At 36.7% G+C, this 12,543-nt stretch overlaps 1 protein-coding gene across 1 annotated transcript in view; it reads left to right on the top strand.

The window, feature by feature from the left end:
• Positions 1 to 12,543, top strand: part of Cntnap5 (contactin associated protein family member 5) — an 852,241-nt gene that overhangs the window by 463,933 nt on the left and 375,765 nt on the right. The gene's annotated exons all lie outside the window — the stretch shown is intronic.

Here is a 12,543-nt window from a genome sequence, read left to right on the forward strand (position 1 = left end):
TACCACTCCCGGCTTTTCTATGTATGTGGTACTGAGAAATCAAACCAGGGTCTTCCTGCACACTAGGCAAGTATTCTACCACCAGGTCACACTCCAGGCCCATCTTGCATTTTTGTTTGTTTGTTTATTTGTTTGTTTTCCCCAGTCATAGGGCTTGAACTCTGGGCCTAGGCACTGTCCTTGGGCTTTCTCAAGGCTTGCACTCTATCAAATGAGCCACGGTATCACTTTTGGCTATTATTAAGTCTTTTAAAGAGATAGAGAATTAAGATTAGTACCGTCAAACCAACCTTAATTTCTGGGAAAACAGAACATATAATAAAAGCAATATAGAACACACCTGATTCATTTTCTTGGAAAACTAGGGGAAATATTTTGGATGTCATAAAAATATTAAATAACTCCAGGCCCCAGAGGGTGGCCTAGTGGTAGAGTGCTTGCCTACAATGCACAAAGCCTTGGTACTGCATATATAGAAAAAACTGGAAGTGGTGCTGTGGCTCACGTGGTAGAGCTCTAGAGTTGAGAAAGCACAAGTACAGTGCCCAGGCTTTGAGTTTAAGCCCCGGGACTGGCAAAAAATATTAAATAATCTAAAATGAAAATTAGAACTGTGAAAATTATCTGACATGTCCACATGTCCTATAAAAAAAATCCAACATCTGATGGGTAGAGGCAAGCCTTAAGTTCTTTTAATACATTTGAGGAAATCATCAAACATTAAAAAAAAAACCCTCTCTTATTTATCATTTCCTTAATGAAGTAATGCCCTTGCTTGAGTGTTCAGTGCCAAGGCTCTTCCCAAAAGTCCTGTACACAGAATCCCAGCATTCTGGTGCATTATACAGATTAAGAGGAGTGCATTTGGCCACTTTGATCCCATGGTTTATGTAACTAGAGTGCTTTGGTATCATAGAAAAGTCACACTTAGGCTCTCTAATAATATAGACAGAATTAATAGATAAATATCCCAATTAGCAATGTTTCTTGGGTAACTTTTTTATGTTACCTAGATTTCTGTAACCATGACAAAATACCTTACATAAACAATATAAAAAGAAAAAAACATCATTTTGACTCATGGTGTCAGAGCTTGAAGTGCATGATGGTCTCTTGACCTTATTGCTTTTGAGTTTGTGAATAACCTAGTGAGGACATACAGTATAGTGGTGAAAGCCACTCCCCATGAGACCAGGAAGCAACAGGAGAGAGGAAGAATCAAGGTCTCAATATTCCCTAAAAGGGCAAACCCTCAATGACCTAACTTCATTTCTTTCCAGGGATTTTTTTGTTTGTTTGTTTTCTGCCAGTCCTGGGCTTAAGCTCAGGGCCTGAGCACTGTCCTTGGACTTTCTCAGGGCTAGAGTTCTACCACTTGAGCCTCAGCACCGTTTCTGGCTTTTTTCTATGTATGTGGTACCAAGGAATCGAACCATGGTCTTAGTGCATGCTAGGCAAGCACTATACCACTAGGCCAATCTCCTGGCCCCATCTTGCCAGGTTTTTTTTTTTAGCTGTTCAGAGTAGATTTATCCTAAGTGTGTGTGTGTGTGTGTGTGTGTGTGTTTGTGTGTGTGTGTGTGTGTTTGTGTGTGTGTGTGTGTGTGTGTGTGTGTGTGTGTGTGTGTATAGGATTGCTAGGAATACCAAATATTACAAAGAAAAAAAAGAGGCCAGGAGTTCGGCCTAGTGATAGAGTGCTTGTCAAACATGCACAAAGACCCATGTTTGATTTCTCATTACAAAATACATTAAAAAAATCCAGAAGTGGTGCTGTGGCTAAAGTAGTAGAGCTGTAGCCTTGAGAAAACCCAATGCTTAGGTCCTGAGCAAAACCCAGGACTGGAGAAAACAAAACAAAATGAACCAAAACAACAACAACAACAACATAAAACATAGCCCCACAGGCTAAGTAATTAAGAAACTTATTTTTAATTTATTTGCATTGTTTTGTGTAGTGCTAGGGATTAATAACAGGGCCTCAAATATGCTCAGCAAGCATTCTATTATAGAGCCACAGCCCCAACCCCAGACATTTATGTACTCCCTGTTCTCTAGGTCAAGCTATTGGTAGTGCCTTTCTTTTGAATCATTTCTCTTTGCATGTAGATAGATGATCATCTTCCTTGTACTTTTATTGTTATTTTTATATGCTTGTCTCCATCTCAATATTATCTTCTCACAAATATACTAGATATATTAAATTTTATTTTATCACCATGAGTTTTAAAAAATATTCTATATCTATATACAGCCATACTTCTAGGAATGAGTGTTAGATGTCTGGCATATGAATTTGACAGGGACACAATTCAGTTCATAACAATGTACATTAAATGATATTTATATGGTTAGGTGTTCAATGTCCATATCCTCACTAGATTCAAGGATTTATAGGAACAAGACTCTTATTTCCCTTGTCCAGTATTATTGGTCCCATACTTAACACAGAGTTTGTTCATCACAAGTCCTCAGTACCTCATCACCACATATACAAGCTGCTGTCTAAATTAATAAACCAGTGCAGTTATCTTCTCAAAAATTTCAGAAGGACCTAATTTTGACAATGGTAATAGTTTAATAGGTTTACAAAAAAAAGCTCATGTTGAAACAATTACATGTTGTAGAATATGCCAAACCTCAATATGAAATATACTCAGGGCAAGTATTAATTAAATATAGGTCAGCAGAGCTCCAGGAGGTTCAGAGATGGTCTAGGAAACTACAGGAGGCAGGGTGGAAGAGTTCACCCTGATTAATATTGGTGACAATTTATCATAGACTATAGCCCTCAATTAAGAACTGCCCTTTTTCAAAGATGTCATTTGTGATGAACCACTCCAGCATATCAAGTAAGCATGATGAGTATTTGAACTTCATCTGGTGCTACAATTAATGTGTCATTAATGCCTGTGAGTTTAAGTTGATGAAGTTGTGGATGAGAAAATCCCATTAAAGAGGCCAAATAACAAGATGGCCATTGGTGTGACTGTCACAACAAACTGTCTGGTTAAGTACAGGGTTAAAGATTCAGAAGACAGAACTATGATGAGAAACTGAGAGCACTATTGCTCAAGCTTGATGAGACCAGGCTCAGAAAATGTTTGCCACAGTAGTCATTTCTTGAATATCTGCAGCTTTTCCACATCTGGGCAATGACAAGAGAAACCTTATTTCTTAGTTCCTTCTTTTTTTCTATTTCTTTTACTACAAAGAAAATGTAAGAGAGCTACATTAAAAAATTATACCGGACTAGTCTACTATTTGCTTCCATATTTTGTCATATAATTCATAGTGCGTCTTTTATAATTTTGGAAGCTTTTGTAGTGAATACTCTGTACTGGTACTGTGATAGAAGATATCCTGGTAGCTCTACCCTCCAGCAACTCCCAGGAATGTATAGAGACATTTTATTATAAGGTAAAATGCATGCTCAGAATTCTAGGAAACACTCAAAGGAGGCAAGATAGGTAATTTGGAGACAGTACAGTTTGACTGTAGAATGAAAAGAATGTGATCAAGCAAAGAATTAGAAAAAGAACACTTCAGTTGAAAAGGAGAGACCCGAGGGTTGAATGAGAATGGCTTACTTAGAATGCCAGGAATCCAGCATTTAGAGGAAAGACAGAAAAGTAGGCAACGCTTTGGCCAAGAATATCAGTATTTCAGTTGTATATCTAAGGGGACAAGGAATTACCTTAATTTTGATCATGTATTTTTTGAACTTAACATTCTAGGTTCTTCTATAAAATAGATACTGTCAGGATTTACTAAAATGTGCCTATTAGGGATGGCAGACCCAGGTGCTTTTATATACTGACCAAAATTTTCCAAGATCCAGGTTATCTTGAAATATGATCCAGGCTTTTGCAGCTAGGAAAGACTTAACCTGTGATTTATGGACAATGTGCAGAAGGTCTTGCTGCTGACACTTAGCAGAGAAGTTTTCAGTGGGTTTGATTCTCAATCAATCACTGAGCATTTGGAGAGGGCAGAATGTTGCCCTGTTGATGCCTAGGGAGATAACAAAACATGACTCAGGAGTTGACCCTCAAGAATTTGTAATCCCATTAGGGAGAGGAGACTTACATAGACAAATTGCTAATTAATTACACAAAAGGGCAAATAACATGACCTAAATGAATAGATCAAACAGTGGATATTATAAGATCTTTGAAGGAAAAACTTCTATACAACAACCCAGTTTTTTTTTTCTTCAAGGCCTATTTTGTTCATTTCTGTATTTATTAACTTACTTATTCACTCACTCATTGAATCAATCAATCATTCATCCCATACTGAGTGGCTATGATAGGAGGCTTAAAAACATATACATATAGCACTGGCGTGAAAGAGTAAGAAGACAAGAGGCTTAGGAGAATGGGAGATTGATTTGTATAGTGAACTTATTGATAAGGCAAGCTATAGATAGAGCAGAGGCCAGGACTAGAAACACCAGTTATTTGAGTATATTTACTTAAAGCAAGCACAATGAATGCAGAATTCTACCAATAATAATACATCTGTGTATGGATATTGAGAAATACCATGAAGAAGACAATATTTTGGTTACAAAGGGAACATACAAAATGATGAGCAGAATGTGTTTTATGCTCATAGCTTCACAAGCCATTCTGTGATATTTACTATGTGCTCATTATTAATATTCTTCATTGAATTGTTTGATTGATCAGTGTGCCAGGTACCAGAAAGAAGCATAATAAAGCAGTCAAGCCATAATGAAAAAAATCTCAGCTGTAGTAATAAAGAGAATAAAAGTAAAAGAAAGAATTTGGAAAAATATGCTAATTCTACCTACATTGTATAAAAAAGGGTTCATAGAATTTGATAATTGATGGACAAGTGATGTTTGAGGAAAGCATAATACAGATATTAAATTGTAGCCAAAGTAGTCCTAGTAATTGCAATAGGCTTTTTAACAAGGTGATTGACATTTTAAAATTGCCCTATTCAATTATTTATATATTCCCAACATTCTTCTCACAAAAATTGAAAGTGCCTTTGAACTGTTAAGTAAGGGTAGTATGGCATGATGTCAGAAAATAGCTAAATTGGGTTTTCTGGGGACAATAAAGCCTAAATTTCCAAATCAAGCCAGTCAATTCTATTCTGTGTTACAGATGCAAAAGCAGGTTGAAAGAGATTAAGAAAACTGTCTAAAGTCTTAGGAATTATAAGTGGCAGGGCCTTGAGCAAGGAGTAACAAGTGAATAAAGGTATCAAGGAAATCAGTAACAGGTTATTTCAGGTTGAAAATAGAATCTATAAGAGATTTACTCTCATGTGGGCTGTTCTGTGGGGCTGCATTTTTGTGTGAGGCTGTAAGAAACTCCTCTAGCCATGGCTGATACTTACATACTGGCTTCAATATTTCATTTAATACTTGAAAACACAAGATGTGGCCTTGGTTCCCTCTCCCTCTCCCACACACCCCTCCTCAAAGCACTAGGCAAGACACTAAAGAAGGTGAATGTAGAAGAACGAGAACATGTTAGGAATTTGAAGAAAGACAGAGAAAGAAAGAAACAGGGACAGAGAGACAGAGAGAGAATGTATGAGTGAGCAAGTAAGAGAGAGACAATGACAGTGAGACAGAGATAGGGGGTACAAGAGTATGTCAAGGCACCCCATCCTCAAAATCGTTCCTTTAAGCTAATGGCTGTCGAAGTAGGGATTTGTCCTACTCCCAGGCTCCCCTGGTCCTATCCATCCCATTTTTACCAAAGGGACTTTTGTTATTATCTGGAAATAAGTCTGATGATGGGTAGTGTTAATACTATGTAATGAATGAGGGATGTTGCTTCATCTCTAAAGAGGAGATGGATTGTAACACACCTAATTCCAAACAAATATTAGCCTAGAGCCTATCTTGAAAAATCCTGTTTTAGCCCAAACTCTTTTTCTTTTTTTCCATATATTTTTACTGTAATTAATAGAAGGGTTACATTATATTCATCAGATAGATGGTGCATTACTTCACAAACATTGATACTGTTTTTCATGTCTTGGTCCCCATTTCCCTCCCCATACCTCACCCCTCATCTTCTTTTCCTCCCTTCAAACTCTTTTTCTTTATATATTTGTTTTTGAGTTTTAGATTTATCAATATCTTTTATAAAATCAGCATAAACTTTTCCTTGGGAGAATTAATTTTGCAAGTTATTTCTGCTATTCTCCTATTATATTCATGTTTTATCTTCAGGAAAAAAACAACCAAAGTCAATTAATAACAGTGAGTAGCTAAAATTAAATTAAAAAGTCAGGACCAAGAATCACAACAAATCAGAGAAAGGCTGGATAAGTGGGACTGCATTAAACTGCAGAGCTTTTGTATGGCAAAGGACATAGCTAGTAAACTAATCAGGAAGCCTACAGAGTGGGAGAAGATCTTCACCAACCAAACAACGGACAAAGGCCTCATATCTAAAATATATCAACAACTCAAAAAATTGAATCACTCCAAAACTAACCTCCAAAGTAACAACCATCCCATTAAAAAATGGGCCAAAGACTTAAAGAGAGTCTTCTCTGAAGAAGAAACAAAAATGGCCTATAGACACATGAAGAAATGCTCAACATCTCTGGTCATAAAAGAAATGCAAATCAAAACAACTCTAAGATTCCACCTCACTCCAGCTAGAATGGCCAGGATCAGGAAAACGAATGACAACAGATGCTGGCCAGGAGGGATCACTACTACACTGTTGGTGGGAGTGCAAACTCATTCAACCACTATGGAAAGCAGTGTGGCATTGCCTCAAAAGGCTAAACATAGAACTCCCCTATGACCCAGCAATTCCACTACTTGGCATTTACCCAACCACCCAGAAACAAGGACATACTAAACCCACTAGCACAACAATGTTCATTGCAGCACTATTCACCATAGCAAAGATATGGAACCAACCTAGATGTCCCTCAGTTGATGAGTGGATCAACAAGTTGTGGTATTTGTACACAATGGAATTCTATGCTGCTGTCAGAAAAAACGACATCGCCCCATTTGTTAGGAAATGGAAAGACTTAGAAAAAATCATATTAAGTGAAGTAAGCCAGACCCAAAGGAACTTAGGCTCAATGGTTTCCCTCATTCGTCATAATCAGTAGAAACCTTCGGCTCTACTAGCAGAGATTTGCAATAGAGCAAAATCTTGATACATAAGGACATATAATGTGAAGCTAATTGAAAGGACCTCCAGGATAGTGAAACAAAAGCCATATAATGAATGATTGTTGTCCTTAATGTACTATGTTGTCTCTCATCTCCTTTGCTGTCTCTTGGTTATCTCATATTGGTATAGTATCTCACTTTGTTATCTGATATATTGAATTTATTTGTATTTGGATATTTGAAATTTGATAGGGAAGGGGGGGGAAACCAAGACGGGTGGGGGGTGTGGGGGGGACGGAAACGGGTACCAAGACATGTAAAAGGGTATCAATGTATGTGAATTAATGCACCTTCTATCTGGCAAATATCATGTAACCCTTTTACTAATTACAATAAAAAAAATAAAAGAGAAAAACTTTTTAAAAAAAGTCAGATATAAAGGGTCATCTTGACAAAAATGAACTGTAATATTATTCTGTTTCTTCTTAGGTGCTAGATAATTGACAAAGACAACACCAGATTTGGAAGTCAATATTCGTAAGAGCAAATTCATGTAATGGGATTGCAAGCCAGCACAGTCCACTTTGGAAATAGTGGCTCCTGAAATATAGAGTTACCATATGATCAAGCCATTCCATCCTACATTCAGGAAACTGGAAATATAATCTACATTAATATGCATATGCAACATGCATACTGCCAGCTATATGTATAATTTTCCAGAGTGTAAGCTACCTAAATATTTAGGAAAATGAATGAGTAAGCAAAGCATACTAAAGCCATACTATGAAATATTATTTGGGCCACAAAATTATGCTGCTTCATGCTACATGATTATGCCTTAAAGATATTTCACAGAATGGAATATTCTGTATTTTTATTTATGAAAAATCAATCATAGACAAATTCAATGAGGAAGTGAGTACATTAGTGGTTGAGAAGGAGTGGAAATGGGGAAATTAAGGGATTGGAGAAAAGCAGATAGATTTACAAGTGTGGGATGACCATGTACTTTTAAATTGATTAAAATGGTTATGTAAATCAAACAAAACAAAAACACATTGACTCGTATATTCTAAGTAGACAAAATATGTGGTCTGTGACTTCTATCTCAATAAAACTATTACCTTCCTAAAGAAATAAATTAAAGTCAAGTCACATTCGTCATCACAAAGTAGAAGCTTGAAATGGCTCTTGTCTGCCAAAGAGTCAGGGAAAAAGGCAGAGCTGACTTTGGCATTAGGATAGCCCCACCATAGCCCCTTTTCTGTTGACTCCCTGTATTCTTGACAGCCATAAGACCCTGTGCAGGCTCTCTTTCTGTGTTAGCATAAAAAATGTGAATACAATATATTTTTTCCTCCAAGAGAGATTAGGGAATTATAGATATAAAGTGTCATATATATATATATACATATATATATGTATATATATATATATATATATCTTAGGGCACCAGCAGTATTACTATATATTATTACAAGTAGACTGGGTGTCAAAAATTTCTTGACAAGAATTAAAATTTTCCTCTTCCTTTTGTTGCTTTATGGTGAAAATTCTTCAAGTCTTGACTTTGTTTCTGAAGAACCAAAGCAGCCACTTTAAGAAACTTCTTTATAGGACAGTTCCAGGATAAAATTTGGGACTCAGGAGAAACTAAAGAGAATGAATGTGGAAGAAGAAAGCATGTTCTTTCTTTTCTTTATTTTAGGGTACCTAATTTCTTGACATCTTTTGTAAAGGATCATTTAAAATTTCACATTTGTAGAAGCTTTGAAAAGTCTTTAGAAGAAAGCAAAGTAACCTGAGGTTCTATCATTCTACATCATTCTAGTGTTTTCTTCCTGAGACACCTTCAACATCCACTGTTCAGTCAGTATTTTTTTACTGGTTAGGATATTAGCAACATCTTTGGTCATTGTGTTTGTTAATAAATATATTCTGGTCCATATTATGAACGCACTGTATTTGACGCAACTAGCTTGCTATCATGGGAAATGATTAAGTTTATGCCTTGAAAGCTTTTCAATGTTCATCAAAGTTTGATATAACATGAAACCCTTCAGAAATAAAGAGTCATGGAAAATTATTTATATACTCATATTTGATAAAGGATGAATAGCCATGCAGAAAGTGTGATTGGGCCAAGAATTTTCCTCAATGTGATAGAGAGAGGGTCTCAACAGAGCCTGTCTGTTCAAATTTTTCCTGGCCATTCTATGTGGCAAATACTTCCTCCAGGTTTAGATAAGAGTTCCTTTGGAATGGAGAATTACAAAGGAAAAAGGAAACAGTGGGTTTTATGGCTTGCTTTGGGGAGAAGATTCTAGTTTCTTAGACACTTCTTGGGAAGATGAAATCTGGTTTTTGTAACTGTGTTCATGGGGGAAAGGATGACAGGAAGGCACAAATGGTTCAAATAGAGCTTGCGTCTAGACCGTCCACAATCTTTTTGTTCAAAGTACTCAGCACTTCCAAGCTTTATTATACAGTGATCTGCATCTTAACCCATTGTCATCCCTTTCTTGGTTTTGTTTACCTTTGTTGAAAAATAATTACCAATATCCTTCACAATGTCAAAACTTTGTCTTCAACCCTTTATCTGCCTGAACCCACCAATGGGTGCTTAATACCTTATTGTGACCCTAATTTATCTATCTTTCCCCCAGGGAGGCCTTATCACATGTAGGTGATCAATAGTACTGTTTTCTTCTCCTCCTGCTTGAAAAGTTCTGTTTCCTAAAGCTAGTTTAAGTTGTTAGGGGGAGTCCAACTTGATAGAATCGATTCTCACTGATTTGTAAATAATAGCCCTTCCACTCTATTTTTACATAGGTTTCTTAAAAGGCAAAGCTTAGAGAATTTCTAGGTTGTTATTTAGGTCCATTTACAGAATGAAAGGGAATGAATGGCCAGGTAGCAAGGAAAGATTCTTAGAGAGGAAAAGGCCACATGACTTCCTTTAGAATTGGATCTCATTCCACTGTTCTGTTTGGGTTTTTTTCCGAGCTGCTTCCTTTCATCTGCTGAAATCTCTAATGAAGACATTCTCAATTGGGCTGCACAAATAAATCTCCAGGTATCTTTGAACTTTCTATAACCTGTGGCCACCATAGTAATCTGAATTAACTGACAAATATGAGGCTAGAGATTTTATTTTCAAAAGCTCCCCAAGTGATGATTCCATCAGGAACTCTGGTCCTAATAGTTCACCTCTGAAAAACTGGGGTGTTCATACTCAGATTCCCCTGGCAGGACCTGGGGAAAATATTAAGTCAAAATCAAACCTCATGTGTTTTTTGGCCATTCTTATTTTTTCTTCTGAAAAGTCTCTCTTTAAGCCTTTGGTCTGTCTTTTAATGGTTGTTTATTTGGAGATTTGTTTTGGAGAGATTCAATATTTTGAGCTGTTGATATATTTTAGATATGAGGTCTTTGTTGTATGGTTAGTGAATACCTTCTCCCATTCTGTAGGCTTTCCATTTAACTTACTAGCTGTGTCCTTTGCCATACAGAAGCTCTGCAATTTAAGGCAATCACATTTGTCCAAGCTGTCTTTAATTTGTTGTGTTTCTGGGTCTTTATTAAGAAAGTTTCGACCTGTGCCAAGGAGGCCTAGTGTATCTCTTATTCCTTCTTGTAAAGATTTTAGGGTTTCTGGTTTTACCTGGAGGTCTTTGATCCCTTTGGAATTTATCATGGTGTAGGGTGACAAAGAAGGATCCCACTTTAGCTTTCTGCAGGTGCTTAACCAGTTCTGCCAGCACCACTTGTTGAAGAGGCTTTCTTCCATTCAATTTTTTTTTGGCTCCCTTACAAAGATTAGATGGCCATAGGTCTGTGGGTTGATTTCTGGGTCTTCAGTTATATTCCATTGGTCTGGAGGCCTGTTCTTGTGCCAGTACCAAGCTGTTTTATTTACTATAGCTCTGTAATAGACTAAAGTTTGGTAATGAAATTCTATTCTTTCTGCTAAGAATTGTTTATTCTATATGGGGTCTTTTATTATTCCATATTAAATTTTGGATTGCATCTTCTATTTCCCTTTGAAGTAGAGCAATCTGTTTGGCTTGTGCCATCTTGGCAACATGGTGAATGTTAGAGTCTGTTATCTTGCCTCATGGTAGAGGCAAGTGATGGGCATGACTGAATCCCTGCAGGCAGGATCAGTCATGTGGCTGATAGGTTACTAAACCTGTCAGTCCAGTGCCTCATCCTTTTAAAATTAAAATACTTTAAAAAATGATTTTGTTGTTAAGTAGTTGTACAAGGGTTACAATTCAACATGCCAGTTTCTGAGTACAATACTTTTGATCAATGTCAACCCTTCGGTCTTTCTCCCACATTTCTCATTACCCCATCCATCTTTTCAATTTTCCTAATTCTCCTTGCACATACATGCATTCAATATTATGAATGCATTCTTCAGCATTTTCTCATTTTTCGCCTTCCTCTCCTTCTTACCCTACCTCCATACTAACTTAAGAATACTCATTTTGTTAGATCATTAGTTGTTCAAAAGAGTTACACACTGGAATTCTCCCTTGCATAAACCCTATTCCATAGATAAGTTATGTACATTCCATATTGTTTTAAATCCCGAGGCCAGCATTTGTTTGTCAAGCAGTCTTTGGTTTGTTAGCTAAGCTTTCTGAATGCATTAAAGGCAGTTTACCAGGCTAGGACACAGATCAGAAGAGGAGGACATGCTAAGCCCTGGTTTCTATCACTACCACTGGAAAGAAAAAAAAATAAACAACAATAGTAGAAACCGTTTTATTAAAAGCAAAAGTTATTTGTTAAAAAGTGTGAGAAACACTTTGTTATCTGATATATTGAATTTATTTGTATTTGGATATTTGAAATTTGATAGGGAAGGGGGGAAAACCAAGACGGGTGGGGGGTGTGGGGGGGAGGGAAACAGGTACCAAGACATGTGAAAGGGTATCAATGTATGTGAATTAATGCACCTTCTATCTGGCAAATATCATGTAACCCTTTTACTAATTACAATAAAAAAATAAAAAAATAAAATAAATTGTGAGAAAAATTAATGTTATTAACTTATCCACATAAAGACAAATTGATTAGTTTTATTCTGAGGTTTTTTGTTTTGTTTTGCTTTTTCCAGTCCTAGGGCTTGAACTCAGGGCCTGAACATTGTCCTTGGGCTTTCTCAAGGCTGGAGCTCTACCACTTGAGCTACAGAATCACTTCCAGCTTTTCCTGTTTTTGGTAGTGAGGAATCAAGCCCAGGACTATGTGCCTGCTAAACGAGCAGTCTACCACTAGGCCAAACTCCCAGTCTTAAGGATTTTTTTTTCAATAATCTGTATATTCCTCGGCAATAATATATCAACAGATCAAGTAATTCTTGATGTGTCTTTGATATACAATTTTGGGTTTTTCCC

The sequence above is a fragment of the Megascapheus bottae genome, chromosome 12 (assembly GCF_031878675.1).
Source record: "Megascapheus bottae isolate mThoBot1 chromosome 12, mThoBot2.hap1, whole genome shotgun sequence".
Lineage (NCBI taxonomy): Eukaryota > Metazoa > Chordata > Mammalia > Rodentia > Geomyidae > Megascapheus > Megascapheus bottae.